General features: G+C 47.6%; 2 pseudogenes across 1 annotated transcript; one reads left to right on the top strand and one right to left on the bottom strand.

Moving 5' to 3' along the window:
- The first annotated feature begins 1,720 nt into the window (after positions 1 to 1,720).
- LOC104673646 lies at positions 1,721 to 3,355 on the top strand (annotated as a pseudogene). Its single transcript, XR_004058027.1, has one exon. The product of XR_004058027.1 is annotated as a proline-rich nuclear receptor coactivator 1 pseudogene (transcript).
- A 1,578-nt stretch (positions 3,356 to 4,933) lies between these two features.
- LOC104673653 overlaps positions 4,934 to 13,350 on the bottom strand; it is a 49,417-nt pseudogene continuing 41,000 nt past the window's right edge.

Genomic DNA, 13,350 nt, shown 5'->3' with positions numbered 1-13,350 from the left:
AATGATAGTTTGTACTTCTTTCATGTTTGTGCTAAGGGTGGTTTCAAAACCTGGAAGCAACTTATCAATTTCTAGTTATTCAGATATCTCTTTCACAATGTATGTGTTTGTGTGTGTGTATGTTATGAAAATATACACACATATATTCATATATGAATACACACACACACATATATTCATATATGAATATACACATTCATATATGAACATATACATTCATATATGAACATATACACACATTCATATATGAATATATACACACATATTTATATATTCACATTATACAAATAAAAAAGTTAAAAAAAAATTTTTTTTTTTTGAGATGGAGTGTCACTGTCACCCAGGCTGGAGTGCAGTGGCGTGATCTCAGCTCACTGCCACCTCTGTCTCCCAGGTTCAAGCAATTCTCCTGCCTCACCCTCCAGAGTAGATGGGATTATAGATGCCTGCCAAAATACCTGGCTAATTTTTGTATTTGTAGTAAAGACAGGGTTTCACCATCTTGACCAGGCTGGTCTTGCACTCCTGACCTTGTAATCCACCCACCTCGTCCTCCTAAAGTGCTGGGATTACAGACATGAGCCACGATGCTGGCATAAAGGAAATTCTTAAAAATCCATGAAAAGAAAAGGCTAGGCCAGATGTGATGGCTTCCATATGTAATCACAGCACTGCAAGAGGATGAGGGGGGAGGATGGCTTAAGCCCAGGAGTTTGAAACCAGCCTGGGAAACATGGTGAGACCCCCTCTCTACAAGAAATATAAAAATTATCTGGGCATGGCGGCTTGTACCTGGGGTCCCAGCTACCCAGCAGGCTGAGGTGGGAGGATCACTTAAGCCAAGAAAGAAGAGGCTGTGAGCCAGGATCATAACATCACACTCCATCCTAAGAAAGTGGTACCTTGCCTCAAAAAAGGGAAAAAATCGGTATCCATGAAACATTTATAATATGTATATATAAACAAATCTATATGGAAATTGTATATTAATCAAAAAGTAATTTCTTAATATTTCATGACAAGCAAATAGCAGGCCAGGCATGGTGGCTCACGCTTGCAATCGCAGCACTTCAGGAGGCTCAGGCAAAATGATTGCTTGTGTCCAAAAGTCTGGAAACAGCCTGGGGAACATAGTGAGAACCAACCTCTCAGAAAAAAATCAGAAATTAGCCAGGCATGGGGGCATGTGCCTGTAGTATCAGCTACTCAAGATGCTGAGTTGGGAGAATCACTTCAGGCCAAAAGGCCAAGTCTGCAGTAAGCCATGATCACACGACTACACTCTAGCCTGGGTGACGCAGCAAGAACATAACAAAACAAAAAAGATAACTGTAAAAAAATATAAATATAGAAGACATGAAGTGAGAAGCTACCATGTCCAGAGCAAAGAAAAGGGACCCAAGCAGAGGCTCATTCCCATTGCCACTCAAAGAAGACAAGAAAAATGATGACACACTAAATAAAAAAATCACTATGAAACCACGCAGCCAGAATTTATAAATTTGTCAGAAATCCACTATCAAGGTTAAAAGAAGAGACAGGTGTTTTGCTAGGGCACTCTGCTGTGAAGTTACCAACAAATAACGGTCCAGGGGGTTGCTGCGCCGCCACCGCCCGAGTCATGTTCCGTGATCTTCTCTGGCTCTCCTAGCAGCATCCATCGCTGTTACCCTATTTTCACTGGCTTCACCTCCTTCTCTCCTCCTTGCTGAGAGACAAGCTTCCTAGCGCTATGACCGTCGTCTCCGTCCCGCAGCGGGAGCCGCTCGTCCTGGGTGGCCGCCTTGCGCCGCTTGGCTTTTCCTCCCGCGGTTACTTCGGGGCCCTCCCGATGGTGACCACAGCTCCGCCTCCTTTACCCCGATCCCGGACCCCTGGGTACTGCCCCCCGACCCTCTTCCTCCCTCACTTCTTAGGGTGAGATGGCCCATGTCTGACCCCGCAGCCTCGCGCTCCAGCAGCTCTGCCCAACCGCAACCTCGCCCTGGCGGGAGGCACCCACAGGCAGCGCCAAAGAAGCGGCGAAAGAAGAAGGTGCGGGCCAGCCCCGCAGGGCAGCTGCCCAGCCGCTTCCACCAGTACCAGCAGCACCGGCCCAGTCTGGAGGGCGGCCGGAGCCCGGCGACCGGCCGGAGCGGAGCAGCGCAGGAGGTCCCAGGCCCGGCCGCCTCCTTGGCCCCGAGTCCTGCAGCCGCAACCCGCAGGGAGGGAGCCAGTCCCGACCTTGCCCCTTTGCGGCCCGTGGCTCCTGGCCAAACCCCGCTCAGGAAAGAAGTTTTAAAATCAAAGATGGGAAAATCGGAGAAAACTGCCCTTCCCCAAGGCCAGCTTGTTCATGGTATACACTTGTATGAGCAACCAAAGATAAACAGACAGAAAAGCAAATATAACTTGCCACTAACCAAGATCACCTCTGCAAAAAGAAATGAAAACAGCTTTTGGCAGGATTCTGTTTCATCTGACAGAATTCAGAAGCAGGAAAAAAAGCCTTTTAAAAATACCAAGAACATTAAAAATTTGCATGTGAAGAAATCAGCATTTCTAACTGAAGTGAGCCAAAAGGAAAATTATGCTGGGGCAAAGTTTAGTGATCCACCTTCTCCTAGTGTTCTTCCAAAGCCTCCTAGTCACTGGATGGGAAGCACTGTTGAAAATTCCAACCAAAACAGGGAGCTGATGGCAGTACACTTAAAAATGCTCCTGAAAGTTCAAACTTAGATTTCAGTATGTGTGTAAAACATAATTTTTCCCATATCCCTGGACTCTTGAGAAAATTGGTACAGAAATGGAAATTTGCCTTGTTGCAACATACAATTGTAAAAGATGAGTTTTAAAAATTACATACAAACAGCTTGTATTATATTTTATGTTTTGTAAATACTGTATACCATGTATTATGTGTATATTGTTCATACTTGAGAGGTATATTATAGTTTTGTTATGAAAGTATTTTGCCCTGCCCACATTGCAGGTGTTTTGTATATATACAATGGAGAAATTTTAAGTGTGTGCTAAGGCACATGGAAGACCGATTTTATTTGCACAAGGTACTGAGATTTTTTTCAAGAAACAGCTGTCAAATCTCAAGGTGAAGATCTAAATGTGAACAGTTTACTAATGCACTACTGAAGTTTAAATCTGCAGCACAATCAATGTAAGCATGGGGTTTGTTTCTCTAAATTGATTTCTAATTTGAAATTACTGAACAACTCCTATTCCCATTTTTGCCAAACTCAATTTCTGGTTTTGGTATATATACATTCCAGCTTAATGCCTCTAATTTTAATGCCAACAAAATTGGTTGTAATCAAATTTTAAAATAATAATTTGGCCCCCCCTTTAAAAAAAAAAAAAAGAGTCCAGGGAAACTTTAGGCTCCTTGATGAAGCTGGATCCAGAAGAGGTGATTGTGAGGCAAGAGCAAAGAGAGAATAGGCCACGATGAGGCAGAAGATGGATTCGAGTGGCCACTATGAGGCCAAAGATGGGCGAGAAGAGACCATTGTGAGACAGGAGCTTGTATAACTGAGAACACAGTGAGACAGGTGCTGGGACTTGGGAGGCAGACCTGAGGAAAGAGATGGGCCAGGTGAGGACAGTGAGAAGCAGCATCTGGGCCTAGAGACACCAGTGTGAGGCAGGAGCTGGGTCTGTTGAGGCAACCTTAAGAAGCCACTGTCAGGCAAAAGCTGGACCTATTCAGGCTGCCACCAGGAAGGCAGTGAAACTGCAGGGCTGGACTTGAGAACGTTTTGGGTCTACAAAGTCCACAAGGAGCTGGACAGGAGCTGAGTCCAAAGAGGTTGCTATGAGGCAAAAGCTGAACCTGTAGACGCGCTGGGAGGAAGAGGTGGGCCAGAAGAGGACACTGGGAGACAGAAACTGGGCCTGGAGGGGCAGATTTGAGAAAGTTCTGGGTTTACAGAGGCCTCCAAAAGGAAAAAACTCAGCCTGGAAAGGCTGTTGAGAGGAATGAGGTGGGCCTGAAGAGATCATTTGAAGGCAGGAGGGGGGCCTGTCGAAGTTGCTGACAGGCAGGAGTTATGGACTGGGAGGCCACAGCGAGGCAAGAGCTGGGCGTGGATAGGGCGCTGTGAGGCAGAGGCTGGGCCTGTACAGGCATTCCAAAAGTGAAAGCTGGGACTACAGAGACCAACTTCAGGATAACTTCTTGGTCTCAACAGGATGATGAAAATCAAAAGCAGACACTGGGAAGGTCCCAGAGAGGCATGAGGTGGAATGGGTTTAAAAGGACACTCAAAGGCAGGAGCTGGGCCTGGAGAGGCTGATAGAGAAAGTTTTCCACTGCAGAGGCAGACGGCAGGCAGGAGATGGGCTTGGAGAGGCCGGCTGGAGGACAATCTGGTCCAAAAAAGGAAACCAGGAGCCAAAAGCCAAACACAGAAGAGTCAGACATGAGGACGTCTTGTGACTGGAGAGATTGACAAAAGGCAGGAATGGAGCCTGGAGACTTCAGGACGATTTGGGCATACAGAGGCAAAAGGTGAAAATCGACAGCTTACTGTAAGGTCAAGGCTGGGCCTGAAGAGGGGAACCACAGACAGGCTGGGCCAGGAGAGGCCACGAGAGGCATGAGCTGGGCCTCAGCAGGCCAACGTGAGGGAGGACCTTGGCCTAGAGAGGCCAGTGTGAGGCAGGAGCTCACGCCTCTGGGCAGGTTGCGCAAGGCATGAGTTGGGCCGCAACAGGTCACCATGTGGGAGGAGCTGGACCCGTCGAGGCTGCCGGGAGGCACGCAGGAACCTGGCCCTGGGAAGCCGCCATGAGGCGCGAGCTGGGCCTAGAGAGGCCCCTGGGAGGCAAGAGCGGGGCCTGCAGAGGCTGTTCTCCAGCCGGAGAACTGGGTCTGTGCAGGCCACCAGGAGGCAGAAGGTGGGCCCATAGAAACCTTTGGCTGGAGAAAGGTTTGGGCCTACAAAGGCTGGCAGGAGCTGGGCAGGAGCGGAGCCCAAAGAGGTTGTTGCGAGGCAGGAGTTGGGCCTGTCAACGCAGCCAGGAGGAAGAGGAAGAGTTGGGCCTGGAGAGGCTGCCACGAGGGAGGCAGAGTCTGGGCCTCTAGAGGCCTATGGGGGGCAGAAGCTGGCCCTGGAGGGGCCCACTTGAGGACATGTTGCGCCTGGAGAGGCCGCCGGGAGGCCGGAGCTGGAGCTGGGCCTGAAGAGGCTGACTTCAGGATGAGCTGGACCTGCAGAGGCCGCCGGTAGGCCCAAGCTGGGCCTAGCGGAGCCGACTGGAGGAAGTTTGGGGGCCTGGAGATACCGTCGGAGGGCAGGAGCTGAGCCTGGAGAGGCCACCGTGAGGCCTGAGCTGGACCTGGAGAGCTTGGCTTGAGGAAGTCTGGAGCCTACAAAGGCCGCCGGGAGCCGGGCAGGAGCCGAGTCCAGAGGTTGCTGTGAGGCAGGAGTTGGGCCTGTAGACGCAGCCGGGAGGAAGAGCTGGGCCTGGAGAAGACACCGGGAGGCTGCAGCTGGGTCTGGAGAGACCGACCTGAGGAGGTTCTGGGCCTGGAGAGGCCACCAAAAGGGACAAACTGGGCCTGCAAAGGCCATCGCGAGGACTGAGCTGGGCCTAAAGAGGCCATCGGGAGACAGGAGCGGGGCCTGTCGAAGCTGCTGGAAGGCAGGAGCTTCGGACTGGGGAGGCCACGGTGAGGCTGCAGACTAGGCGTGGAGAGTCCACTGTGAGGCAGAGGCTGGGCCTGTATACCGGCCTTCGGGAGACAGGAGGCTGGGCCTGGAGAGGCCGACTGCAGGTCAAGTTCTGGGCCTGAAGAGGCCGCCAAAAGTCAAAAGCGGGGCCTGGAAAGGCCGTGGAGAGGCATGAGCTGGGCTGGGCCTAAAGAGGCCACTGGGAGGCAGGAGCTGCGCTGTCTGAGGTCGCCTAGAGCAGGAGCGTGGTCCGAGAAGGCCACAGCGCAGCAAGAGGTGGGCCTGGAGGGCCCACTGTGCGGTAGAGGCTGGGCCTGGGGAAGCCACCCACAGGCAGGGGCTGGGCCTGGAGAGGCCATGAGAGGCATGAGCTGAGCCTCAGCAGGCCAGCGTCAGGGAGGTTCTTGGCCTAGAGAGGCCAGTGTGAGGCAGGAGCTCAGGCCTCTGGGCAGGTTGCAAGAGGCATGAGTTGGGCAGGAACAGGCCACTGTGAGGGAGGAGCTGAGCCTGTCAGGGCCCTGTCTCTACCACAAAATTACAGAGTGTGTGTGTGGAAGACAAATTTCCCACAGACTGGGGGGTGAAGGACATGATTTCAGGAGGATTCATGTGCATTGCACATATTGTGCACTTTATTTCTATTATGATTACATTGTAATATATAATGAAATAATTCCACAACTCACTATAATGTAGAATCAGTGGGACCACTGAGTTTGTTTTCCTGCAACTAGACTGTCCATCTAGGGTGTTGGGAGACAGTGACAGATCATCGGGCATTAGATTCTCCTAAGGAGCGTGAAACCTAGATCCCTCACATGCACATAACAGGGTTCATGCTCCTAGGAGAATCTAATGCTGATGATGATCTGACAGGACATGGTGCTTAGGTGGTCATGGTAGCGATGGCAGAATCTAGACAAAAGACGAAATTTCTCTTCACCTGCCTGCTGCTCACTTCCGGCTCTGTGGCCTTGTGGTTGGAGACCCCTGCTCAAGTACATCCGAAAGGATCCATCCCATGCTATTCTTCAGAGTTATCTTTACTGTCACAGTGGTCAAGTGTAGCACCCCTAAGCTCGCAGGGCCTATGCCTCAGCAGGCATTTCATTACAATCAACAATAAGTGGTAGTTTGGATCATTGTGGGGTCATTTCCTGGAAATTACCACCATCCCATGTCACATTAGCAGGGAGCTCAGCACTGCTCCTTGGATAACCAAAGCTATGCCCAAATCCCATGTGTGTGGGTCTATCTCTCTGGACCCTTCCTAGCATCAATTCTGTATTTGTAGAAGTCCAATCAAGAGACATAAACCACTCAAAATTTTAAACTAGAATGAGCAAAGTGGCTCACACCTATAATCCCAGCACGTTGGGAGGCCAAGGCCAGTGGATTGCTTTGAGCTCAGGAGTTTGAGACCAGCCTGGGAAACATGGTGAAACCCCATCTCTACAAAAAACACAAAAACTATCCATGTGTGGTGGCATATATGTGTAATCCCACCTACATGGGAGGCTGAGGCAGGAGAACTGCTTGAGCCTGTCAGGTGGAGGTTGCAGTAAGCAGAGATTCTGCCACTGCACTCCAGCCTGGGTGACAACGTGAGACCCGGTATCAATAAAGAAAAAGAAGAAAAAAATATATATATGTAAACTTAATATAAAAAGTATTAATTTTGGCCAGGTACAGTGGCTCATGTCTGTAATCCCAGCACTTTGGGAGGGAGAGGCAGGCGGATCACCTGAGGTCAGGAGTTCAAAACCAGCCTGACCAACATGCAGAAACCCCGTCTCTACTAAAAATACAAAATTAGCCAGGCATGATGGCACATACCTGTAATACCAGCTACTCGGGAGGCTGAAGCCGGAAAATCGCTTGAACCCAGCAGGCAGTGGTTAAGGTGAGCCAAGATTGCGTCACTGCACTTCAGCCTGGGCAACAACAGTGAAACTCTATTTTTAAAAAAGACAAAGTATTAATTTTAACAGAGGATAAGCATAATGAGGGACACACTAGCACAAAGTAAAGACAACTCTAGAGAATACAGAACTAGCAGAGGCCAGGCATGGTGGCTCATGCCTGTAATTCCAGCAATTTGGGAAGCCTAGGAAGGAGGATTGCTTGAGGCCAGTAGTTGGAGACCAGTTTGAGCATCATAGTGAGACCCTGTGTCTACCAAGAAAAGAAAAAAATTAGCCACGTATGGTGGTGGTGCACGCCTGTAGTTCCAGCTACTTGGGGATCTAGGGTGGGAGGATACCTTGAACCTGGGAAGTCTAGGCTACAGTGAGCCAAGATCCTGCCACTGCACTCCAGCCTGGGCGACCGAGAGCCTGTCTTAGAAAGAAAATGAAAAGAAAAGAAAATGCTAATCCCCTATGGGAATCTTCTCTTCTCCTGCCCTCTCTGGAACCTCACTTGTCAGTTCTTCTTCCTACTTCCCTGTATCTTTAACCTATCTCCCACTTTTAGCTCCTTCCCACCATCATTTAAATTACTCAAACTTCTTCTATTTTAAAAACCTCTCCCTAAACTCAATGTGTCTCCTGCTTTAGGTCTCCAGCACACCCACTGAGCCATCTGCTCCCCCTGGTGCCTTCTCCGCACAGGAGTCTGTGCCACATCTCTAACCCATTAATCTCATCATGTTACTCCCCCATTTACATCACTTCTCCTTGTCTCGGGGATTAAGTCCAAACTCCTTAACAGCCCCTGCTCTGCCCTACCTTGCAAGGCAGCCTCACTGCTTGCCCCTCTCCATTTTACCTGCTGTGGAGTCCAACTGAGCTTCACCTGTCCCGAATTAGGCATTAAATTCTCATAAGGAGCTGAATCCTGACTCCACACTCTTTCCCCTCTGGGAGTCTCTGAAGTAGGTGATGCCCTCTGCTTAGAATACACTTCCCCTTAAACCTCGACTCTCTTCCTGGCTAGCTTCGGCTCCTGTCACTTGTCTGCTTTGGCATCACCTCCTCCTGGAAGCCTTCCTTGACTCTCCCGATTCTCAGGAGCATGGGAGGTGAGGTGCTCCTCCCATGAATGGATGGAGATTAGCGAGTATGTGTTATTCATGCTGAATTCACCAGTGCTTAGCTCAGTACCTGGCACAAAACAGTTACTGTGGTGGCCAAAGTAATAACCCCACCACCACCACCAATTGCTCATATCCTATGTTACACTGCACAAATACACAGGAAGGGGGAATTAAAAGTGCAGATGAAGTTAATGTTGCTAAACAGCTGACCTTAAGATTATCCTGGAATATCTAGAAGAGCTCATGTAATTACAAGCGTTCTTTAAATGTGGAAGAGGGAGGCAGAAGGTTAAGAACCAGAGATGGTGGTCACATTGGCTCATGCCTATAATACTATAATATCAATACTTTGGGAGGCCAAGGCAGGAAATTCCCTTGAGTACAGGAGTTCAAGGCCAGCCCTGGCAACATAGTGAGGCTCCATGTCTTAAAAAAAAAAAGAAAAAGAAAAAAATCACCGAGTGTCATGGTGCTTACCTATAGTCCCAGCTACTGGGAAGGTTGAAATGGTAGGATTCCTTGAGCCTGGGAGTTTGAGGCTACAATAAGCCATGATAGGACCACTGAACTCCATCCTGAGTGACACAGTAAGGTCCTGTTTCTGAATAAATAAAAAAAAAAAGACATTGAAATCAGGGTCCCCTCCATCCTAAGGTACCTACAAGGCATCTCTCTCTGCAAATGAGTAATCGTCATCCCCCAACTCCTCACAGAGTGGTGCAGCAGGAAAACTCCCTCACTTCATTTCTGTGTTGCAGGGGATGCCTGACAGCCAATAACCACCTCCATGCTGATGAAGCAATCAGGAAATGGCTCGAGTTGAGCTAAGGAGAATTTGGATCCTTCTTTTGGTTCTCAATAGGCAGGGTAGGGGCCAGGCATGGGGGCTCATACTTGTAATTCTTGCACTTTGGGAGGCCAAGGTGAGAAGATCGCTTGAGGCCAGGAGCTCAAGATCAGCCTGGGCAACATAGCAAGACCCGGGTGGCATGCAACTGTGGTCGCCCCTACTTGGTAGGATGAGGTGGGAGGATTGATCACTGGATTCCAGGAGTTTCAGGCTGCAGTGAGCCATGATCACACCACTGCACACCAGCCTGTGTGACAGAAGCAGACCATATCTCAAAAAGTAACAACAACAACAAAAAAGAGAGACTATAGGCAGGCACCAGCCACATCTGGCTAATTTTTAAATATTCTGCAGAGATGAGGTCTTGCTAGGTTGCCACAGCTAGTCTAAAACTCCTTGCATCAGGCTAGGCATGAGGGCTCATGCCTATAATCCCAGCACTTTGGAAGGCCAAGGCAGGCAGATCACCTGAGGTCAGGAGTTTGAGACCAGCCTGACCAACATGGTGAAACCCCATCTGCACTAAAAGTACAAAAATTAGCTGGGCATTAGTGGCTTGTGCCTGTAATCTCAGCTACTTGGGAGGCTGAGGCAGAAGAATCACTTGAACCTGGGAGGCGGAGGCTGCATGAGCCGAGATCATACCACTGCACTCCACCCTGGGCAACAGAGTGAGACTCTGTCTCAAAAAAAAAAAAAAAAAAAAAAAAAATAACAGAAAACTCACAGGCATCAAGAGATCTTCCTCTCTCAACCTCCCAATACCTTGGGATTATAATTTTTGTTTAGAATAATTGAAGACACTTGTTCTTATACTGCTTTAAGGTATAAAGGAAAAAAAAGATAATCTAACAAATGTTGGTGAAAAAAAGATAATCTAACAAATGTTGGTGAAGGCCAGGCACAGTGGCTTAGCCTGTAATTCCAGAACTTTGGGAGGCTGAGGGGGGCAGATCGCTTGAGGCCAGGAGTACGACACCAGCCCGGCCAACATGGTAAAACCCCATCACTACAAAAAAATACGAAAATTAGCCAGGCATGGTGGCATGCACCTGAAATTCCCAGCTACTCAGGAGGCTGATATGAGAGAATCACTTGTGCCTGGGATGTCAAGGCTATAGTGAACATGATGGTGTCACTGTGCCGTAGCCTGAGAGAAACAGCAAGCCCCGTCTAGAAAAAAAAATAATGTCAGTGAAGATGTGGAGGAATTGGAACCCACATACACTACTGGTGGGAACACAAAATCGTGTAACCACTTTGTCTGGGTATTTCTTTTCTTGTCATTTTAATTGGATTTTTTCTTTTAAATCAAGACAGGGCCTCACTATCTTGCCCAGGCTGGTCTTGAACTCATGGGCTCAAGCCATCCTCCTAACTGAGCCTCCTGAGTAGCTGGGATTACAGGTGTGAGCCATTGCACCCAACTGGTGTAGCCACTTTAGAAAACAGTCTGGCAGTTTCTCAAAAGGCTAAATGTACAGTCATCATATAATGTAACAATTTCACTCCTAGGCATATATCCCAGAGAAATAAAAATATATGTCTACACAAAAACTTGTAATCTTCATAGCACCATTACTTATAATGGCCAATACATGGAAACAACCCAAATGTCCACCAACTGATGAACAGATAAACAAAATGCAGTGTGTCTCTACCACGGAATATTATTCAGCCATAGAAGGAATGAAATATTGATACACACTATGACATAAAGGAACTTTGAAAACATTGTGCTAAGAGGGAAAGAAAATCCACAAAAGATCACACATTGTACAGTTCTGTTTGTCCAGGTTAGGCAAATCTATAGTGACAAAAAATGAATCAACGGTTGCCTAAGGCTGGGGGCCAAGGCAGGTTGGGGGGAGTAGGAGATAGTGGCTAAGGGGTGCGGATTTCTCTATAGAGTAATGAAAGATTCTAAAAGTGACTGTGGTGATTGATGCACAACTCTGGGAATACTCTAAAAGCCACTGAATTGCAGATATCAATAAATAAAGTGAATGGTATGTGAATCCTATTTTAATAAAGGCTATTATTTTAAATAATAATAATAAGGGGCTGGGCACAGGTGGTCATGCCTGCCTGTAATCCCAGCACTTTGGGAGGCTGAGACAGGAGGATCACTTGAGGTCAGAAGTTTGAGCCCAATTTGAGCAAGCTAGCAAGATCCTGTCTCTATGATAAAGAGTAAAAAAAAAATTAGCTGGGCATGGTGGCACACGTCTGTAGTGCCAGCTACTTGGGAGAATGACATGGGAGGATTGCTTGAGCCCAGGAGTTTGACACTACAGTGACCCGTGATCATGTCACTGTACTGCAGCCTGGTGACAAAGCAAGACACTATCTCTAAAAAGGAAAGAAACGAAATGCAAGTTTTTATCACTTTGTGAGTGTAGCCAAGTTAGTGGAGAAACAGAAAAGAATAAAAGGGCACTGAATAATGAGGGTGAATGACTGGTTAGGCTCAGTTACTAGCTAATCAGCTTCTAAAAATTCATTCTGGGGATAGCCATGCAGTCAAAGAATGAGGTAAATTCATTACAAATGCTCATGGTCTTTCTTTATATACCTTCTAGCGAAAAATTCCTAAGTGCCCGAACAGCAAGTCCGCAATGATAGCAGCTGTTTATTAAAGACTACAAAAAAGAAATGGAGGCTGGGCATGGTGGCTCACGCCTGTAATCCCTACACTTTGGGAGGCCAAGGCAGGCAGTTCACCTGAGGTCAAGAGTTCAAGACCAGTCTGGCCAACGTGGTGAAACCCTGTCTCTACTACAAATACAAAAATTAGCTGGGTGTGGTGGCACACAGCTGTAATCCCAGTTACTTGGGAGGCTGAGGCAGGAGAACTGCTTGAGCCCAGCAGGTGGAGGTTGCAGTGAGCCAAAATCACACCATTGCACTCCAGCTTGGGCGACAAAAGCAAGACTGTCTTAAAAAAAAAAAAAGGCAACTTCTCCAAGAATGACGTAGTGTTTCATGATAAAGAAACTCCAATTTTGCATCTGTATTGATTTGATTTAGCCAATATGACACCAATCTTGGATAAAGTGCAAACAATGCAACTTCATTTTCTCATTAATCAAAACGGATTAGGATTAGGTAGTCTAATATCAATTCTGATCTTATTAAAAACTGATCAGATAAAAAAATTATGGAATCATGGAGCCAATAAGATGTTACAACTCCTTCCAAGGAGAATTTCAAGACCCACACATATCTGAGATGATCAAGTATGAGAAAACATATTTGATTGCTATATTTAAAAATAAACTGATTATATAGCCAACAACTGGACAGAGGTCTCCTCATCCACAGCCACACAAACCTGATCATGCGGCTAAGTGGTTGCAAGGCCTGCATAGCATAGAAGGGACTGGTCTGACTTGAGATTTCATTTCATTTGTATTTTGAAACAGGGTCTCACTCTGTCACCCAGGCTGGAGTGCAGTGGTATAATCATAACTCACCACAGCCTTGACCAACTTGGGCTCAAGAGATGCTCCTGCCTCAGTCACTCCAGTACCTGGGAATACAAGCAAGTAACACCATGTCATGCTATTTTTTTATTTTAATTTTTGTAAAGAGAGAAGTCTTGCTATGTTGCCCAAGCTGGCCTCAATCTCCTAGCTTCAAGATATCTGTCTACCTTGGCCTCCTGAGTAACTGAGGCCACAGGTACACACCACCATGCCCAGCTATATTTATTTTATCAAATTTCTTTTATTTTTGTAGAGAGGAAGTTGGTCTTACTATGTTGCCCAGGCTGCTCTCAAACTCATGGCCTT

Source organism: Rhinopithecus roxellana, chromosome 6 (assembly GCF_007565055.1).
Source record: "Rhinopithecus roxellana isolate Shanxi Qingling chromosome 6, ASM756505v1, whole genome shotgun sequence".
NCBI classification, from domain to species: Eukaryota; Metazoa; Chordata; class Mammalia; order Primates; family Cercopithecidae; genus Rhinopithecus; species Rhinopithecus roxellana.
The sequence above is the reverse complement of the archived record's forward strand: the minus strand, read 5'-3'. Positions and strand labels throughout refer to the sequence as shown.